We start from the raw sequence: 22125 nt of genomic DNA on the forward strand, positions 1-22125 counted from the left end.
CAAGATGTATCAGGATGGTCTTTTTATTTTGGGGTACACTTGTCCTAGACGGACCCAACCCCTATGTTGAGTCCCCAAAGTCAAATGCACATGATGCAAACAAGCGTACCTACTAGGGATCCGATATGAGATTTTGTTCTTCTATGTTTAAACCTTACGTTGTGGAGTTCTAGACAAGGCTTACCGAGCGGACAACTCGAATCGATGGGGGGCAGTGTACCAGGAATATAGAAGTTTCACCGCCTTTGCAACTTGTCCGATCCTCATTCTAAACTTAGAGGTATGAATCTAACAGAAAATAAGCCACGCGAAGCGCACACTTCACATAAGATTTAGAAGACTAAGAGAAAATAAGGGCGTCGTAATATTTTTATATACAGTTCACGGCAATATCAAAGCGGTAAAGAGCGGCAATTAGCACATTAGGCCCAAACATGTAATATCAGACAATCACAAGAAAGCCAAGCATAACAATTATTCTAAGCTCGAATTTGAACCCTGAACCAGAAGTTCTGGGTTCTTTTCCCCAGCAGAGTTGCCAGAGTTGTCACACCTCATTTTTTCGAAGAATGGGGAGTTTTTTTTCAATAAAAGTGATATTATTCGAAATAGGATTATTTATTTGATTCAGAGTCGCCACTTGAAATAATTTATGGTGTTCCAAGTCACCAGTTTATTTTAGAATCCCAAATCGAGAAAAATTGACTCTTATTTATGGTCTGCGGACACAGAAGATCGTGTAAGGAATTCTGTTAACCCGGGAGAAGGTGTGAGGCACTCCCGAGTTCCGTGGTTTTAGCATGGTCGCTCAACTATTAATAATTATCCTAATTATCTGATTCAATACATATTTGAAACCTATTGTGTATTTTTACTTTTTAACCGCTTTTAGTATTTATGAAATTTGTTTGAACAAGTCGCGATATCGCGCACTCATTTATTTTTGTACACATTGCGAATCGCGCCATGTGAAACACAACTGCGATTCACAACATATTAATTTTTATTATTATTGGAAGCTCTGGTCGAGTCACGTGAAACACACACTCTAATTGGATTTACGTATCGTGACCATGCCACGGGAACCGTACCCATAGTCACGATAATTTATTAATCGCGCCTAAAGCAAACTACGAGTGTAATTGATGGAAAAAGAAAAGCTTTCTGATTCAGCTAAAGGAATTAGCACCACAATTTAACTAGCAGTGCCAATGGTAATTGATGGAAGATATATTAAGACATACAATTGACGAGGATTGCAAAACAAAAACATTAGAGAGGAAAGAGCTAACCAAACGTTCTGGATTTAAAACCATTTTACAGTAACAAAACACTAAGCATTTTAAGATCGGATAAATTAATGACATCCAAAGCTAGTGTGACAACAAATCAAGCAAAGTGAATAGTAATAACTCTTAATAACTCCACTGCCTCAAAAGATACTAGAGAACAATGACAATACGTCTGAAATCATATCAAGAGCTGGTGAACATCCATAGGAAATTAACTTTAAGCTCCAACGGATTCATCCCAAGTCAATTAAGCAATTTTATGTTCATAAAGAAATATATTCCGTTGGCAACTAAGTTCACAAATCAGCAGCCTTCTCGTCAAACAAAATAGAGTACCAATGTTGCATAACCGATTAAATTAATGCCTCAACACACCAAATCTAGTAGGCATGATAGAAACAATGCATTAAACTAAATAAAAGGCATTCCATCACAAAATAAGCATAAACTTGATTTAACATTTATTAAAATTAACTATAATGTATGAATTTAAGAACAAGTTTGAGAGGTGGACATATTAATAAAATTATATTCAAGGCAAATTGTATAGCAACAGAGAAAAGCTCCGACAAAGAGCCGATGACCACTGAATCATAGAACCATGACCGAGACTCCAACGACGGTGGCGAACTCGACAGACGGAACTCTAGTGCAACTTCACTGTAGCGGCAGTTTTGTGAGTCATTTTGAAGGGGTTTTTACCTTAGTTATGAGCTGGGGTTTTGCTGGTTTTAAGAGCTGGAGTTTGGGATATTTTTACTAGTTTTCATGGCCATGCTAAGTTGGAGAAAAAATGAGTATCTTGGCTGTTGTGTTGGTGTTGTTGCGGTTGTTCCCTTTAGAATGAGGGGAGAGATGAGAGCTCTCAGAAAAATCAAAGGGATGGTCGGTTCTCTCAAAGTGAAAGAGAGAGTGCTTCAATGGAGGAAATGGATGGTCGACCAATTTTTGTTTTGTGTGTGGGGCTACTCGCTCTCCTCCCTTTTGTTCTTAAGTTTTTAGCTGATCTTCCTTTTTAGAGAAGTGGGGGGTGAGACTCTAGTTATGGGATTAGGTTTTTGGTGGGCTTAAAGGGTATTGGGCTCAGATCTAGTGGGTATGGAGTTGGGCTAGAGGGTTGAGAAAATTGGGCTTTTGGCTATTGGGTTCAGGTTTTGCCCAATTTAGGTCATGATTTGGACATTTGAGCAAAGCAAGACTTTTGGAGAACTAGTCCGAATTAAATCTTCTTTTCTTTTTGTGGTTTTAAATTTTATCAAATAAAACTTATAAAAAGGTAAAATACAATCTAAAATATCAAGATTAAACTTAAAAACTATTTAAATACTGAAAGTGATAAAAACTCCAAATATGGTACTCTTTTCTTGGAAACATGAAGAGTTTTCAAGAAAAGACAAAGTGATCCATGTGACTAATATTTGACCAAATCTTTATTCAAAAGGGAAAATAAACAAAAGAAAGGGTGCAATCGAGTCCTGATTTTAGACATCATACATATCCAGGGTTATAAGAGAATCAGGTCGCGTGTAGTTCAAGGAGAATTATGGAATGATGAGTTGGAGAGTCGAGTGAGGTTCCGTCGAGACTCTGGTTCGTGGTCCTATTATTACATCAAAATTAAAATCTAAAGAAACTAAACCAACCTATCAGCTATGAGTTACAAGATTCATATCTATAAATCTTTTGAAGATTGATTTTGAGTCTTGAATGGTTCTTCATGCAGACTTTTGATTTGAAGTTTGATGCTTGCTAGCTGCAGGTGCTAGTTCATCTTTCACGGCTTCTTCTGATAAAAACGGGGAATGCAGTGCTCGTGACTTCAGGCATGTCTTGAGCAGCTCACATCTTTCATCTGCTTCTGCATTTTGGGTTTACTTCTTTTCTTTTATTCTTTTATTCTGGATCGAGACTTCTTATTTTGGTCGTCTCGAACCCTGTGCCTCGTGGTAAAATCTGCTCAGACACCAAAATAAACAAACGGACAAAATTGTTTTGCCCCAATTTTTACTAGGAAAATTTCGTGAGTTAATGTAACAAAATTCTAAATTACTTCTTTATTAAAAGCAATAAAATGTCAGGAATGGTATACCCTGAAAAGATCATGATGATTTATTTTTTGATGGTGTTCCTTTATTATCAAAAAGATGTCTCAACTAAGGATTGGTGTACTTTATGTTGGGAAAATGCGCTCAGGGAATGGTATACCCTATATTGGCAAAGATATCAGGGAGTGGTGTACCCTGTATTTAAGATCAAATCAACTAGGGAGTGGAGACCCTATGTCTAAAATAAAATCAACTAGGGAGTGGAGACCCTACGTCTAAAGTGACATCAACTATGGAGTGGAGACCCTATGTTGGAAAAGGAAACAAAGGTTGAAAAGGAGACTAGAGAGTGGAGACCCTATGTCTAGAATAAAATTAGCTAGGGAGTTGAGACCCTATGTTGGAAAATAAGACTAGGGAGTGGAGACCCTATATCTAAAATAAAATCAACTAGGGAGTGTAGACCCTATGTCAAAAATAACATCAACTAGGAAATGGAGACCCTATGTCTAAAATGAACCAAGAAGGATTTTTTTTTGTTGAGAAAATCATTCTTTTAAACAAATTGCCCAATGCTTATTTTCTGAGGGAATGAACAAATGACCCTTTTTTTTAAATCCAGGCTTCTTTTTTTTAATTATCCTAAAAGAAAATTCATCAGACTAGGTTTTCTTATCTTAGGAGAAAAATTCATCAAACTAAGACTTCGATCCTAGGAGAAAATTTATCAGACTAGTTTTTTTTTGTTATCTTAGGAGAAAGATTCATCATACTAAGATTTCTATCCTAGGAGAAAGATTCATCATACTAGGTTTTCTTATCTTAGGAGAAAAATTCACCAGACTAAGACTTCGATCCTAGGAGAAAGATTCATCAGACTAGGTCTTTTTTATTTTATGTTATCTTAGGAGAAAAATTCATCAGACTAAGACTTCTATCCTAGGAGAAAATTCATCAAACTAGGTTTTCTATCTTAGGAGAAAGATTCATCAGACTAAGACGTTTATCCTAGGATAAAGATTCATCAGACTAGTTTTTTTTTTCTATCTTAGGAGAAAGATTCATCATACTAAGATTTTGATCCTAAGAGAAAGTTCATCAAACTAGGTCTTTTTTTTTGTTATCTTAGGAGAAAGATTCATCAGACTAAGACGTTTATCCGAGGAGAATGATTAATCAGACTAGATTATTTTTTTGCTATCTTAGAAGAAAGATTCATTAGACTAAGATTTCTATCCCAGGAGAAAATTCATCAGACTAGATTTTCTTATCTTAGGAGAAAAATTTATCAGACTAAGACTTCTATCCGAGGAGAAAGATTCATCAGACTAGGTTCTCTTATCTTAGGAGAAAGATTCATCAGACTAAGATTTCTATCTTAGGAAAAAAAATTATCAGACTAGGTTTTCTTATCTTAGGAGAAAGATTCATCATTTTTATTGGGAAGAAAATCCATCAGACTAGGGTGTATTACCATAGGAGGAAAAATGTGAAGAGCAATGGTAAGATTTTATGCACACTAGCAAGAAAAGTAAAGGCAAAGTTTCGAGAAACTTCCCTTCGACGACTTTTTTTTTAATTTTTTTCTCTCTTTTTTTAAAACACTTTCCCTGCGCTGCTTTGTTCCTGTTTCGAACAAAAAAAATTGTCAGTTTTGAAAGTGGTGGCCGATTTGTGGCCTTGATGTCTTTGGCAGCTTGGCCTTGTGCCCATTCGCTTCTGGAAGACCGACTGCATTGGTAGTTGGCTGCACTGCTGGGAGACTCTATTGTTGCTTTCAAGGGACCTTTACTTTCTGTATCAACACTGACTGTTTCGCTACCGGTTCCATTTGTATTTTGTGGGTTAATCAACCTTATCTCAAAAGATATTTCTTTGCTTAGATAACTTTTTCTGATAACTTGAATGACTTTTGCTTTTGGAGCAATTTGTCTGTCAGAGAGAATCACAACTGGTAAGTGCCTTTTGCACGATGTGCATACTTCATAGTCCTCATTCGGTACTACAGAGTCCCTAATTAACCTTGAGGTTATCTTTGCTTACTTTAGCCAAGTAGGCTGACAAGAGTCTTTTGGGGGAAACTTTCGTATTGCACGAATCCTCAAGACATGTTGGATGTAACAACTGAGTGTGTTGGCCAAATTTACTTTGTGCAACTGAAAAGCAGGTAGCAGATTTTGAAATCTTTTCTCGCTTGTTTTGACAAGGACTGACTTAGAGCCAAGGACACAATGATGCGAAGAAACAATATTAACAAGAAATGCCCCTGTCGGGAAGGAAAAGAGGAAGATTTTTTTTGTGGCAGCTAGCCTTAATGATCATGACATGCATTTTAGACTTAGCGGTCTGATCTTTCAAATCACTCTAACATTTTCTCTTGTCACTCCTTCGAGCTTTGAAATCGAGCATCTTTGTGCCAATTATTTGCATCAGACTCACGACTCACCTTCGACTAGTGGTGCCCCGAGGGATTTTCGCCAACAAGACTCTCTCATTTATTTTCTCTACTTACCGTCGCCTTACAGTGCCCATGAGGATTTTCACTAGTAAGACTCTCTTATTTTTTCTTTTTCTTTTTCTTTCCTTTTTTTTTCTCTTGTGAGCAACTTGACAGTGTTCTATGTCGTGTGAAAACTGCTGCTCATTGCATGCGTCCCTTGGCATTCTTGAAGGCTGGTCAGGAGGTATTTATTCGGAAGGTTTTGGATATGGTTGGAAAGAAGGGACGACATGAAGGCTCAAAGTAGACTCAAAATGAGGAGGTTATAGACTTACAACTCTTGGAATCGACTCTTTCAAAAGCTGAAATAAAATCTTTGCCCCAGTTTAAGATACTAGGGATTTTTTTAAAATTCTTATTTGGTTAGATCGAACCGTGTAAGGCTGCCTACGTATCCTTTTTTTAAGGAATCATGTCAAACGTAGTTCAAACATCTCAGCTGACTATTTTTTCATCTCTCTTTCTGTTTCTCTGTCTTTTTTTCCTTTTTTGTTTTTTTTTCAAAACAAGTTGCCCCAACTTCTATCTCCTGGGGGCATGGACCTTTGAATGTTCTTTTCTTTTCTTTTTTCACTTGAACTTCTAAGTGTTGCCGAGCATGTATTTTTTTTTCATTTTTTGATTTTGAATTTTTGACTCTAAACTTGATTACAAAAGAGGGTGGTCAAAGAAAATACCACAGGCTCAAAAGGAGTAACAAAGGGTATAAAGTATTTAAGTAGCAGAAAAGGGGCCTCAAAGCCCCGAGAACGCCAAGCATAGTATCCTTTTGCGATCATAGTATAGATGAACATATCTACTTTCTTGGTCTTGTCTAGTGCAATTTTTAACAGTTGGATCATGACGTGTCGTGCTCGAGAGACACTTTCCATCCATTAATGTCAAACTTCCCCCAAACTTTAATTGATTCTTTTTGAAACCCGATATTCAATAATGATTTGAAGGTAAAGATCATTAACCTCCAGGGGTATGACTATTCTAGTTCCACGTGAGTGTTTCTCGAGTTTAATTTCAAAGTGTTTCGACTCTTTACTCATCCTCAAAAGTGCCTTGTTCTCAGTTATCTAGTTCAAGACTAAATTAGTTTTCTAAGATCTTGCCAAAATTTTCGCATGCATATCATGTCACTAGAACTAGCGGCAAAAGAACTAAGCATAGAATGACACAAAAGGACAAACTGTATTTCATTGAATAACGGATAGAATGATTTGACGACAAGACAAACAAACTGAAATATGATTTACAACCCTGGATAACCCAGATAACAGAAAAGACGACAAAATAAGTTACCAAGACTCCTCCCTGGCTAAAAGATGAGTGACTTTCAAGTTGCTAAGCGATATTTAGCCACAAATTTGCACATCAGCACTACTACGACACTCAATCCTTTTATTGTTTTTGATTCAGCACTCAAATTTTGACTTTTGATCAAACCGCGCCCCATTGGGCTATCGGATTTTAGGACTTATAACATGGGAATTTTCACAGTAACTAATTTGCCAAAGGACTTGGAAGAATTCTCACGGCTCCCTATCATCACACTTGTCACGACCCCAAATTATCTCTCCGTAAGGTGTCCTGATGGAACCTAGTCTTTACGACTAGGTAAGCCTAATATTGCAAAAAATATAAAGAAATACAATATTTTAAAGATAAACAACATATTATAAATAGCCAAGAGTAGTACCACTCGACATATACAAAATAATTTCTCAAGACCCGGAATATCACTAAATCACAAGCTGCTGTAATCTATGTAGCTCTATACAAAAGTCTGAAGATAATAAAGAAAGTATCTAGGCGAGGGAGTAAAAGGGGACTCCGAAGATCTGCGGACGCAAGCAGAAGTACCTTGAAGTCTCCTTGAATCAGCAGCATGTACTAACCCCGAGGTTGATAGCTCGCACCTGGATCTGCACACAAAAACATGTGCAGGGAAGGGCATGAGTACACCACCATGGTACCCAGTAAGTGCCAAGCCTAACCTCAGTCGAGTAGTGACGAGGTCAGGTCAAGGCCCTACCGGAGTAAATATAATAAATTAAACAGTAAAAGATATAAGTGAAATTTACGGTAAAATAGTTAAAGAAATTCTCGAAAATTTAACAGTTAAGGGAGCCCTCGGCTTAAAATAAGGTAAACAAAGTGGGAAAATCTCTCGGGATACCGTCCCGTAGTTTCAAATGAATATGCAGTACAGGGAGATCTCCCGGAATACGTCCGTAGTCCCAAAGTAAATATGCAGTAAATGGGGATCTCCCGGAATACGTCCGTAGTCCCAAAATAAATATGCAGTATAGGGGGATCTCCCGGAATGCGTCCGTAGTCCCAAAGTAAATATGCAGTGCTGGGGGATCTCCTGGAATACGTCCGTAGTCCCAAAGTAAATATGCAGTACAAGGGGATTTCCCGGAATACGTTTGTAGTCCCAAAGTAAATATGCAACGCAAGATGAAATTACAGGTATGACATCATGTTATACAGTTTATACTGGACACAGATAAGGCAAATAAGGACTTAGCTAAACATGACGCACAGAATGTCAATTAGGTAGTTAAAACACGTAAACATGCTTTTCTAGTCTAAACTACACAATTAAACATATTAGTATGACTTAATAAGAGAAGCAATTTATGATTTAAAAAGGTTAAATAGATTTTTTGCAATAATAGCCTGTGTACGTACTCGTCACCTCACGTACACGGCGCCCACACACCAAATAATATCAAGATATCCTAAGGGGGAAGTCCTCAACACAAGGTTAGACAAGCCACTTACCTCGAACCACTCAAATCACCTCGATAACATGTTCTTGCCATGAGTATCCGACTCCAAATAGCCCGAATCTATTCAAATAAATTTCATAATGTAAATATAACTACGAGTAACTAATTTAGCTAATTAATTCGAAGCTAAAGCGTGAAATTAGGAAAAACGCCCAAAAAGTCACCCCGGGCCCACATCTCAAAATCGGGTAAAAGTCACAAAATACGAATACCCATTCACTCACGAGTTTACTCGTGCCAAAATTGCTCAAATCCGATACCAAAATCTCGATCAAAATCCCAAAATTCGGCCTAAGAATCTTTCTCAATTTTCGCCACAAATCCAAAATTAAATGATGAAATCAATCATAGATTAGTGGAATATAACCATAAAGGAGTTAGGAATCATTACCTAAAAACTTCCTCCGAAAATCTCTCCAAATTTCACCTTCTACCAAGCTCTCAATCAAATTTTTGTGTTATGAACTCAACCCTCGTTTTTGAACCTTAAATTATGCCTAGGTGCGTTCTTCTTCGCGAACGCGACATCACGATCGCGAACGCGATGAACAATCTTCCACTGGCCCAAAATTCCTCCTTCGCGAACGCAAGGGGATTCTCGCGAACGCGTACCTTCCACTGACGGACCCCTCGCGAACGCGGGAACCTCTTCGCGAACGCATAAGCTTAATGCCCGAAGCTTCCTCTGCCTCGTTCCTCTACGCGAACGCGAGGACCATATCGCGAACGCATAGGCTTAAGGTCCCACACCTTCGCGAATGCGGGAACAACATCGCGAATGCGAAGAACAACTTCGCTGCCTTTCCCATATGCACTACGCGATCGCGAGGCACCTCTCGCGAACGCTATGAAGGATTTTTCTACAATAAAACACCAGAAAATCTGCCACTTCTCTAAGTCCAAAGATGACTCGTTGAGCATCCGAAACACACCCGAGGCCCCCGGGACCTCGACCAAACATACCAACCAATCCTAAAATACCATACGAACTTAGTTGAGCTCTCAAATAACATCAAACAATGCTAAAATCAAGAATCACCCTCCAATTCAAACTTAAAGAACTTAAAACTTCAAAATTCTACAACCGATGCCGAAACCTAACAAATCACGTCCGATTGACCTCAAATTTTGTGCACAAGTCATAATCAACATTACAAACCCACTTTAACTTCCGGAATTGGAAAACAACCCCGATATCAAAAATTTTCACTACCGGCCCAAAACTCCAAAAATTCGACTTTCGCCATTTCAAGCCTAAATCAGCTACGAACCTCCAAAACACAATCCGGACACGCTGCCATGCAAGGCCTCATACAGTGCCATCTGAATGCTGGACTGGTAACTGTTGTTGTAAGCAAACTCTACAAGTGGCAAGTATTGGTCACATGACTCTCCGAACTCCATCACACAGGCACGGAGCATATCCTCAAGAATCTGAATCGTGCACTCGGACTGCCCGTCCGTCTGAGGGTGAAAGGTTATGCTCAACTCCACCCTAGTACCCAACTCCTGATGTACGGCTCTCCAAAACAGTGATGTGAACTGTGTACCTCTGTCTAAAATGATGGATACTGGAATACCATGAAGGCGGACAATCTCTCTGATATAAATCTCAGCCAACCTCTCAGAAGAATAAGTGGTCAACACTGGAATAAAATGAGCTGACTTGGTCAGCCGATCCACGATCACCCAAATAGCATCGAACCTTCTCAAAGTCCGTGGAAGTCCAACTACAAAGTCCATGGTGATCCGCTCCCACTTCCACTGTGGGATCTCTAACCTCTGAAGTAATCCACCCGGCCTCTGGTGCTCATATTTAACCTGCTGACAGTTGAGACACTTGGCTACAAACCCAACTATATCCTTTTTCATTCTTCTCCACCAATAGTGCTTCCTCAAGTCCTGGTACATCGTCGCGGCACCCGGATGAATGGAGTACCGTGAGCTATGGGCCTCCTCAAGAATCAACTCCCGAAGCCCATCTGCATTGGGCACACAGATCTGGCCTTGCATCCTCATCACACTGTCATCACCAATAGTCACATCTCTGGCATCACCTAGCCGAACCCAGTCCTGAAGAACTAGAAGATGAGGATCATCATACTGGCGCTCCCTGATATGGTCATAAAGAGAAGACCGAGCAACCATACAAGCTAATACCCGGCTAGGCTCTGAAATATCCAATCTCATGAACTGGTTGTCTAAGGCCTGAACATCCAAGGCTAAGGGCCTCTCAGCTGCCGGAAGATATGCCAAACTCCCCAAACTCTCTGCCCGGCGACTCAAGGCGTCGGCCACTACGTTGGCCTTCCCCGGGTGGTACAATATAGTGATATTATAGTCTTTAAGTAGCTCCAACTACATACGCTGATGCAAATTAAGGTCCTTCTGCCTGGACAAGTACTACAAACTCCGGTGGTCAGTGTAAATCTCACAGGGAACACCGCACAAATAATGACGCCAGATCTTCAGGGCGTGAACAATAGCTGCTAACTCGAGATCATGAACTGGATAATTCTTTTCATGCACCTTCAACTATCGAGACACGTAGGCAATCACCCTACCGTCCTGCATCAATACCGCTCCAAGGCCAATCCTCAAGGCATCACAATAGACAGTGTAGGACCATGAACCTGTAGGCAATACTAATACTGGGGTTGTAGTCAAAGATGTCTTGAGCTTCTGAAAGCTCTGCTCACACTCCTCGGTCCACCTGAACAGAGCACCCTTCTGGGTCAGCCTAGTCATAGGTGCTGCAATGGATGAAAATCCCTCCACAAAGCGACGGTAATACCCCGCCAAACCAAGAAAAATGTGGATCTCCGTAGCTGATGACGGTCTAGGCTAACTCTGCACTACCTCCACCTTCTTCGGATCTACCTTGATCCCATCACAAGACACTATGTGGCCCAAGAATGCCATTAAATTAAGCCAGAATTGATACTTAGAAAATTTTGCATACAACCTCTTTTGCATACAACCTCTTCTCCCTCAAAGTCTGAAGCATGGTCCTCAGGTGCTGCTCATGATCTTCCCGAGATCGGGAATATACTAGGATGTCGTCAATAAACATAATGACGAACGAATCAAGATAAGGCCGGAATACACTGTGCATCAAATGCATAAAGGCTGCTGGGGCATTGGTCAGCCCAAATGACATGACAAGAAACTCATAGTGACCATATCTGGTCCTGAAAGCAGTCTTCGGGATATCCGGCTCCCGAATCTTCAACTGATGAAAGCCAGAACGCAAGTCAATCTTGGTAAACACCCTGGCACCCTATAACTGATCAAAGAAATCATCAATGCGAGGCAAAGGATACCTGTTCTTCACTGTAACCTTGTTCAGCTGCCGATAATCAATATACATACGCATAGAACCATCCTTCTTCTTCACAAATAAGACCGGAGCACCCCAAGGTGATACACTGGGCCTGATGAAACCCTTATCAAGCAACTTCTGCAACTGCTCCTTTAACTCCTTCAACTCAGGAGGAGCCATACGGTATGGAGGAATAGATATGGGCTGAGTTCCCGGCAACAAATCAATGCCAAAATCAATATCTCTGTCGGGCGGCATGCCCGGAAGATCAGCTGGAAACATATCTGGGAAGTCCTTCACTACTGGAACCGACTCGACTGTAGGGGTATCAATACTGACGTCTCTCACATAGGCCAAATACGCATCACACCCCTTCTCAACCATTCGCTGAGCCTTAAGAAATGAAATAACCCTGTAGGGAGTATACTCTAAGGTACCTCTCCACTCTAATCTCAGCAAACCAGGCATAGCCAGCATTACAGTCTTAGCGTGACAATCAAGAATAGCATAATGAGGCGACAACCAGTCCATGCCCAAGATAACATCAAAATCTACCATACTGAATAATAACAAATCGGCTATGGTCTCAAAACCACTAAGAGCAATCAAACACGACCGATATACGCGGTCCACAATGAGAGAATCTCCCACAAGAATAGATACATAAATAGGGGAACTCAAAGAATCCCGAGATATCCCTAAATGTGGAGCAAAATAAGAAGACACATATGAATACGTAGAGCCTCGGTCAAATAATACTGATACATCCCTATGACTGGCAGGGACGATACCTATGATGACTGAATCTAAAGCAACAACCTCTGAACGGGCTGGAAGGGCATAGTACCTAGCCTGGCCTCCCCCTCTAGGGCGAACTCGACCTCCTCGACCTCCATATCGAGCTGGCTGAGGAGGTAGGGTGGTAGCTGGTGCTGGAAGAATGGCCGGAGGACCCGGTGGAGCACGTGGAGTCTGATAAATTTGTGGAGGTGCACCCCTCCTGGATCTGGGGCAATCTCTAACCAGGTGACGAGTGTCACCACACTCAAAACAACCTCTCGGAGGACGCGACGGCTGAGACTGACTCAGACCTGGCCTGCTGGACTGGCCGGTAATAGCACCTCGAGTAAGAGGCATACTGGATACTGGCAGTACATAATAGGGCTCCTGAGGTCTAAGAGGAGTTGGAACACCGCTGGCTGCTGGAAGAGCTGAATGAACAGGGTGACTCACAAAACCCCTACCATAGCGTGCTGCTGGTGCACGAGCTCCTGAATAATGACCAGTCTCTCGAGACCTCTTGGCCTCTCTCTCCTCTTTGTCCCGGGCAAACATGCCCTCCACCCTCCTGGCAATACTCACTGCCTGTTGATAAGTGATGTCCATCTCTAACTCCCTAGCCATACTGGTCCGAATACTGGGTGGAGTCCCTCAATGAAGCAACGAACCCTCTCTCTGACTGTAGCAACCCAAGCCGGCGCATGGCGAGCTAACTCACTGAAACGGACTGCATACTCCGACACAGTCATAGCACCCTGACGCAACCGCTCAAACTCTGTGTGCCAAGCATCCCTGAGGCTCTAAGGAACATACTCACGCAAGAAAATCTCTGAAAACTGAGTCCAAGTGAGTGAGGCTGCCTCGTCCAGACTACTCAGCTTATAGGCACGCCACCACTGATATGATGCTCCCCTCAGCTGGAAAGCGGTGAAAGAAACCCCACTCATCTCCACAATTTCCATAGTACGGAGAATACGATGACACTCCTCAAGAAAGCCTAGAGCATCATATGAAGCTAGTCCACTGAAAGTAGGTGGGTGGTACTTCTTGTACCTCTCAAGTCTGAGCTGCTCTGCCTCAGAAGCAGCTACCCTGATCTCATGCTGAACCGGATCCACTGGGGCATAGGAATATACTCTAGGGCCTGATCAACCTGAACCCTCTGCTCAGGAGTGCGGGATGCGGGAGTCTGTGCCCTCCCCCGATCTGAGATGTAGCGGGAGCTATCGGAAATAGTCCAGCCTGAGCTAGAGTGCTGAACATGCTCAAGAACTGAGCTAAAGTCTCTGGGAGGGCTGGAGTAGCAATAGGGATCTCCGGTGCTGGCCCTCCAGCTGGAGCTGCTGGGGGCTCCTCTGACGCAGCTCTCGCAGGTGCTTGGGCTGCACCGCGTGGTCATCCTTTACCCCGATCTCGGCCTCTGGCGGCTCTGGCAGGGAGCTCGGGTGCCTGATCGTCGCTCCTCCCAGTACGGGTCCTCACTATCTGTGAGAAAGAATAGAATAGAATCTTAGAATTTCTGGTGTCAATAACTCGCACGACAAGGAAATCAAGAAATATGACTGTTCTTAATAGTTACATAGCCTCCCGAAGATAAGTACGGACGTCTCCGCACCGATCTGCGAGATTCTAATAAACCGGCTTATGAATCGCGACTCCTATGAACCTAGTGCTCTGATACCAACTTGTCACGACCCCAAATTATCCCTCCGTAAGGTGTCGTGATGGCACCTAGTCTTTACGACTAGGTAAGCCTAATATTGCAAAAATATAAAGAAACACAATATTTTAAAGATAAACAACATATTATAAATAGCCAAGAGTAGTACCACTCGACATATACAAAATAATTTCTCAAGACCCGGAATATCACTAAATCACAAGCTGCTGTAATCTATGTAGCTCTATACAAATGTCTGAAGATTATAAAAAAAGTATCTAGGCGAGGGAGTAGAAGGGGACTCCGAAGATCTGCGGACGCAAGTAGAAGTACCTTGAAGTCTCCTAGAATCAGCAGCATGTACTAACCCCGAGGCTGATAGCTCGCACCTGGATCTGCACAAAAAACATGTGCAGGGAAAGGCATGAGTACACCACCATGGTACCCAGTAAGTGCCAAGCCTAACCTCGGTCGAGTAGTGACGAGGTCAGGTCAAGGCCCTACCGGAGGAAATATAATAAATTAAACAGTAAAAGATATAAGTAAAATTTACGGTAACATAATTAAAGAAATTCTCAAAAATTTAACAGTTAATGGAGCCCTCGGCTTAAAATAAGGTAAACACAGTGGGAAAATCTCTCGGGATACCGTCCCGTAGTTTCAAATGAATATGCAGTACAGGGGGATCTCCCGGAATACGTCCGTAGTCCCAAAGTAAATATACAGTACATGGGGATCTCCCGGAATACGTCTGTAGTCCCAAAATAAATATGCAGTACAGGGGGATCTCCCGAATACGTCCGTAGTCCCAATGCTGGGGGATCTCCCGGAATACGTCCGTAGTCCCAAAGTAAATATGCAGTACAAGGGGATCTCCCGGAATACGTTTGTAGTCCCAAAGTAAATATGCAACGCAAGATGAAATTATAGGTATGACATCAAGTTGTACAGTTTATACTGGACACAGATAAGGCAAATAAGGACTTAGCTAAACATGACTCACAGAATGTCAATTAGGCAGTTAAAACACGTAAATATGCTTTTCTAGTCTAAACTACACAATTAAACATATTAGTACGACTTAATAAGAGAAGTAATTTATGATATCAAAAGGTTAGACAGGATTTTTGCAATAATAGCCTGTGTACGTACTCGTCACCTCACGTACACGGCGCCCACACACCAAATAATATCAAGATATCCTAAGGGGGAAGTTTCCAACACAAGGTTAGGCAAGCCACGTACCTCAAACCGCTCAAATCACCTCGATAACATGTTCTTGCCACGAGTATCCGACTCCAAATGGCCCTAATCTATTCAAATAAATTGCATAATATAAATATAACTACGAGTAACTAATTTAGCTAATTAATTCGAAGCTAAAGCGTGAAATTAGGAAAAATGCCCAAAAAGTCACCCCGGGCCCACGTCTCGGAATCGAGTAAAAGTCGCAAAATACGAACACCCATTCACTCACGAGTTTACTCTTGCCAAAATTGCTCAAATCCGATACCAAAATCTCGATCAAAACCCCAAAATTCGGCCTAAGAATCTTTCTCAATTTTTCACCCCAAATCCAAAATTAAATGATGAAATCAACCATAGATTAGTGAAATATAACCATAAAGGAGTTAGGAATCATTACCCAAAAACTTCCTCCGAAAATCTCTCCAAATTTCGCCTTCTACCAAGCTCTCAATCAAAATTTTGTGTTATGAACTCAACCCTCGTTTTTGAACCTTAAATTATGCCTAGGTGCGTTCTTCTTCGCGAACGCGATGAACAATCTTCCACTGGCCAAAATTTCCTCCTTCACGAACGCAAGGGGACTCTCGTGAACGCGTACCTTCCACTGACGGACCCCTCACAAACGCGGTAACCTCTTTTCGCGAACGCGTAGGCTTAATGCCCGAATCTTCCTCTGCCCCGTTCCTCTACGCGAACGCGAGGACCATATCGCGAACGCGTAGGCTTAAGGTCCCACACCTTCACGAACGCGGGAACAACATCGTGAACGTGAAGAAAAACTTCGCTGCATTTCCCAGATACACTACATGATCGCGAGGCACCTCTCGCGAACGCGATGAAGGATTTTTCTGCAATAAAACACCAGAAAATCTGCCACTTCTCTAAGTCCAAAGATGACTCGTTGAGCATCCGAAACACACCCGAGGCCCCCGGGACCTCGACCAAATATACAAACTAATCCTAAAATACCATAAGTACTTAGTCGAGCTCTCAAATCACATCAAACAACGCTAAAATCATGAATCACCCTCCAATTCAAACTTAAAGAACTTGAAACTTCAAAATTCTACAACCGATGCCGAAACCTATCAAATCACGTCCGATTGACCTCAAATTTTGCGCACAAGTCATAATCAACATTATGGACCCATTCCAGCTTTCGAAATCGAAAAACGACCCTGATATCAAAAATTTCACTACCATGCCAAAACTCCAAAAATTCGACTTTCGCCATTCAAGCCTAAATGAGCCACGAACCTCCAAAATACAATCCGTACATGCTCTTAAACCCAAAATAACCTAACAGGGCTAACGGAACTGACAGAATTCCATTCCGAAGTCGTCTTCACACAGTTTCGACTACGATCCAAATCCTAAGGCGTAAGCTCTCATTTAGGGACTAAGTGTCCCAAAATACTTCGAAACTCAATACCGATCATCCCGGCAAGTCAAAATAGCAGAAATTTTTTTGGGGAAAGCAGTTAATAGGGGATCAGGGCTATTACTCTCAAAATGACCGGTCAGATCGTTACACAGATCATCCAAGCAGATCATGTCCTGTTGCTTAAAACTGGTAAAAGTTAGCCAACATTTGCCTCCATTTTTATCACCACCTTGTCTACTTGCCTTTTCGTGGCCTTAGTTGGATCAACAATAGTGGTTCTTGTTCCTTCCGAGGGATCCTGGACTCGCTATTGAAAACCAACAAACCGACCACCTTTAACTAGGTTTTATTTCAAAACAACAAACATGTTAGAATGGACATTTTCTTTCTTCCTTTTTCTTTTTTTTTTTTCTTTCTTTTCTCTTTTTTTCTTTTTTTTAAACCATTCGATCGAACCTGATGTGGGTTGCCTACGTATCATGTGAGAACATGAACAGATCTTGCGTAGTTCGGAAAGATCAAAAATAAAGGAAATAAACTAACTCTTTTTTTTTTGGATTTTGATTTTTTTTAATTTCCGAAAGAAAGACTTATAAAGAAGAAAGAAAATATTTTTGGAATTTGATTTGTTTGTTTGTTTTTTTTGTTTTTTTGAGAATATTTGAAAAGAAAGAAAATATTTTTTGGATTTTTTTTGGATTTATGGGAGAAAGACTTCTAAAAAGGTAGAAAATATTTTTGGATTTTGATTTGATTTGTTTCTTTTTTCGAATAAAAGACTTCTATAAAGAAAGATTTTTTTTTGGTTTTAAAATTTCTTTTATTTGGGATTTTCTAAGGAAAGACTTCCAAAGAATGAATAAAAGAAAAATATTTTTGGATTTTTTAAAATTGGGGCCTGAACCGATGAGGTTTGCCTACGTATCTCACATACGGTGAGAATCAGACCCACGTAGTTCGGTCAGTTTTTCAGGACCGAGGGACAATGTCATTTTTGAAAATTTGGACTAATTTGTGACAACCTTCTAAAAATTCGACAGAGTTTCAAGATCTTATTCTCCTTTTTTTCAAATACCGGGATTTTCAGGAATCGGGTCAATTTTCTCTCTCCTGTTTTTATTGATTTTCTTTCCCTATTCTAGAAGCGAGTCTTCATGCAAACCAGAACAAACAAATGCAGCAAGTAGCACGTAAGATGCATCAGGATGGTCTTTTTATTTGGGGGTACACTTGTCCTAGACGGACCCAACCCCTATGTTGAGTCCCCAAAGTCAAATGCACATGATGCAAGGGATTCAACATGAGGCTTTGTTCTTCTAAGTTTAAACCTTACGATTTGGAGTTCTAGATAAGGCTTACCCGAGAGGACAACTCGAGCCGATGAGGGGCAGCGTACCGGGAATACAGAAGCTTAACCGGATTTGCAACTTGTCTGATCCTCGTTCTAAACTTAGGGGTATGAATCTAACAGAAAAGAAGCCATGCGAAGCGCATGCTTCATAGAAGATTTAGAAGTCTGAGAGAGAATAAGGGTGTCGTAACAATTTTATATACAGTTCACGGGAATATCAAAGCGGTAAAGAGCGGCAATTAGCACATTAGGCCCAAACATGTAATATGAGACAATCACAAGAAAGCCAAGCATAACAATTATTCTAAGCTCGAATTCTGACCCTGAATCAGAAGTTCTGGGTTCTTGTCCCAGCAGAGTCACTAGAGCTGTCACACCTCATTTTTTCGAAGAATGGGGAGTTTTTCCAATTAAAGTGACATTATTCGAAATGAGATTATTTATTTGATTCAGAGTCACCACTTGGAATAATTTATGGTGTCCCAAGTCACCGGTTTATGTTAGAATCCCAAATCAAGAAAAATTAACTCTTATTTATGGTCTGCGGACATAGAAGACCGGGTAAGAAATTCTGTTAACCCAGAAGAAAGTGTGAGGCACTCCCGAGTTTCGTGATTTTAGCACGGTCGCTCAACTATTAATAATTGCCCTAATTATCTGAATTAATATATATTTGAAATATATTGTGCATTTTTACTGTTTAACCGCTTTTAGTATTTATGAAATTTATTTGAACAATTTGCGATGTCGCGCACTCGTTTATTTTTGTATACATTGCGAATCGCGCCACGTGAAATGCACTCACGATTCACAACATGTTAATTTTTATTATTCTTCGAAGTTCTGGTCGAGTCATGTGAAACGCACACTCTAATTGGGATTTACGTATCGTGATCATGCCACGGGTACCGTACCCATAGTCACGATGATTTATTAATCGTGTCTAAAGCAAACTGCGAGTGTAATTGATGGAAAAAGAAAAGCTTTTTGATTCAGCTAAAGGGATTAGCGCCACAATTTAACCAGCAGTGCCAAGGGTAATTGATGGAAAATATATTAAGACATACAATTGACGAGGATTGCAAAACAAAAACATTAGAGAGGAAAGAGCTAACCAAACGTTTTGTATTTAAAACCATTTTACAGCAACAAAACAAGGTGGGGAGTTCATGGAGGGAAGGATGCCGAGGGTCTATTGAAAACAGCCTCTCTACCTCATGGTAGGGGTAAGGTCTGCGTATACACTACCCTCCCCAAACCCCACGAGTGGGATTATACTGGGTTGTTGGTGTTGTTGTTGTTGTTGTTGTTGTTACAGCAACAAAACACTAAGCATTTTAAGATCAGATAAAGTAATGACATCCAAAGCTAGTGTGACAACAAATCAAGCAAAGCGAATAGTAATAACTCTTAGTAACTCCATTGCCTCAAAAGATACTAGAGAACAATGATAATACGTCTGAAATCATATCAAGAGCTAGTGAACGTCCATAGGAAATGATCTTTAAGCTCCAACGGATTCATCCCAACTCAATTAAGAAATTTTATGTTCATAAAGAAATATATTTCGTTGGCAACTAAGTTCACAAATAGGCAGCCTTCTCATCAAACTAAATAGAGTACCAATGTTGCATAACCAATTAAATTAATGCCACAACACACCAAATCCAGTAGGCATCATAGAAATAATACATTAAACTAAATAAAAGGCATTCCATCACAAAATAATCATAAACTTGATTTAACATTTATTAAAATTAACTATAATGTATGAATTTAAGAACAAGTTTGAGAGGTGGACCTTTTGATAAAATTATTTTCAAAGCAAATTGTATAGCAACAGAGAAAAGCTCCGACAAAGAGCCGATGACCACTGAATCACAGAACCATGACCGAGACTCCAACGACGGCGGCGAACTCGACAGACGGAACTCTAGTGCAACTTCACTGTAGCGGCAATTTCGGAGTCATTTTGAAGGGGTTTTTACCTTAGTTATGAGCTGGGGTTTGCTGGTTTTAAGAGCTGGAGTTTGGGAGGTTTTTACTAATTTTCATGGCCACGCTAAGTTGGAAAAAAAAAATGAGTATCTTGGCTGTTGTGTTGGTGTTGTTGCAGTTGTTCCCTTTAAAATGAGGGGAGAGATGAGCGCTCTCAGAAAAAGCGAAGGAATGGTCGGTTCTCTCAAAGTGAAAGAGAGAGTGCTTCAATGGAGGAAATGGGTGGTCGACCAATTTTTGTTCTGTATGTGGGGCTGCTCGCTCTCCTCATTTTTTTTTCTTAAGTTTTGAGTTGATCTTCCTTTTTAGGGAAGTGGGGGATGAGACTATAGTTATGGGATTAAGTTTTTGGTGGGCTTAAAGGGTATTGGGCTCAGATCTAGTGGGTATGGAATTGGGCTAGAGGGTTGAGAAAAATTGGACTTTTGGCTATTGGGTTCAGGTTTTGCCCAATTTAGGTCATGATTTGGATATTTGAGCAAAGCAAGACTTTTGGAGAACTAGTCCGAATTAAATATTCTTTTCTTTTTGTGATTTTCAATTTTATCAAATAAAACCTATAAAAAGGTGAAATACAAGCTAAAATATCAAGATTAAACTTAAAAAATATTTAAATACTGAAAGTGATAAAAACTCCAAATATGATAAAACATTAGGTGCTCACAGGGATTGCCGACCGAAAATTCGGACGGCCCAAGCTACTAGACCTCTGGGGCATAAGACCTATTTGGCAACCCCCGAATTTTAAAGGCCACGACTATCCCCGCTCGGGGACTGTTATCTTGGGCAAGCCTGGATAACTCGGGAAAGCATGTCTGATGGGCGGCTCCCGAACTAAAAGGCTACGGCCATATTAGCACGGCTTAGAGACGTCTGAGACCCGTAATTAAAACTAGGACTTTGAAAAAAATTTCATAACCGGTTCTAAAAGCTACCCTCAGTAAGCTGCAACCCTAAACTATTTTAGGAAAAAGATTTCGGTAACACCGAATCCCTACAATACCTTAACATAAAGTAACATTAAAGGCAAGGTTTGTTCGAACCTTCAAACATAACCTACTTATTTCATACTAAGGCATTTCGACTTTTTGCGAATACAAATGAAAAAACAAAGGAAAAATCTGAAAGCTGAAAGGGAAAGAAAGCCTTGTATATATTTACCAAAAATTCTTTTACAAGGGCCAAATGGCCCCGATATAGAAATTTACAATAGCCAAAACGGCAAAGACAAAATATCTAAAAAGATCCTAAGTGGCCTAATCTTCATCGGGAGCCGTGTCGTCGCCTTCGGGGCCTTCACCGCCTTCGGGCCCTTCCGAGTCTTCTGATCCCTCGGAATCTTCCTCCTCGAGATAAGCCAACTTCCTGGCCTAGGCCTCGAATACCTTGGTGTAATGACCCAATCGGTCATTTTAACTTTTATAACCTCGTTTCCTAAAATTAAATTTTTAGTATGTACTTTTAATGATTATTGACTTGCGGGAATGGTTGGTTTGGGATTTGGAAGCGTTTGGGTTGAAATCGGAACACTTGGTTCCTTAAGTTAGCCTTAAAAGGCCAAGTTTGACTTCGGTCAACATTTTAAGAAAACAACCCTGGAATCGGGATTTGACGGTTCCAATAGGTTCGTATGATGATTTTGGACTAGGGCGTATGTCCAAATCGGATTTTGGATAACCCGGGAGCATTTTGACGCTTAATAGTAAAAATCAACTATTTGAAGGTTTAAAATTCTTTAAATTTGGTTTGGGGTAGGTTT

The 22125-nt window shown here is 40.7% G+C and overlaps 2 long non-coding RNA genes across 2 annotated transcripts; both read right to left on the reverse strand.

The window, feature by feature from the left end:
* Positions 1–1246: 1246 nt before the first annotated feature.
* Positions 1247–20658, reverse strand: LOC138891662 (uncharacterized). Its single transcript, XR_011408021.1, has 2 exons — positions 19698–20658; positions 1247–1333 (listed from the first exon to the last, which is right to left on the reverse strand). It is a non-coding gene; the product is annotated as an uncharacterized lncRNA (long non-coding RNA).
* Positions 1393–2295, reverse strand: LOC108943502 (uncharacterized). The gene is made up of 2 exons (XR_001967431.3): positions 1995–2295; positions 1393–1952 (listed from the first exon to the last, which is right to left on the reverse strand). It is a non-coding gene; the product is annotated as an uncharacterized lncRNA (long non-coding RNA).
* Positions 20659–22125: the final 1467 nt, after the last annotated feature.

This window comes from Nicotiana tomentosiformis, chromosome 5, assembly GCF_000390325.3.
Source record: "Nicotiana tomentosiformis chromosome 5, ASM39032v3, whole genome shotgun sequence".
NCBI classification, from domain to species: domain Eukaryota; kingdom Viridiplantae; phylum Streptophyta; class Magnoliopsida; order Solanales; family Solanaceae; genus Nicotiana; species Nicotiana tomentosiformis.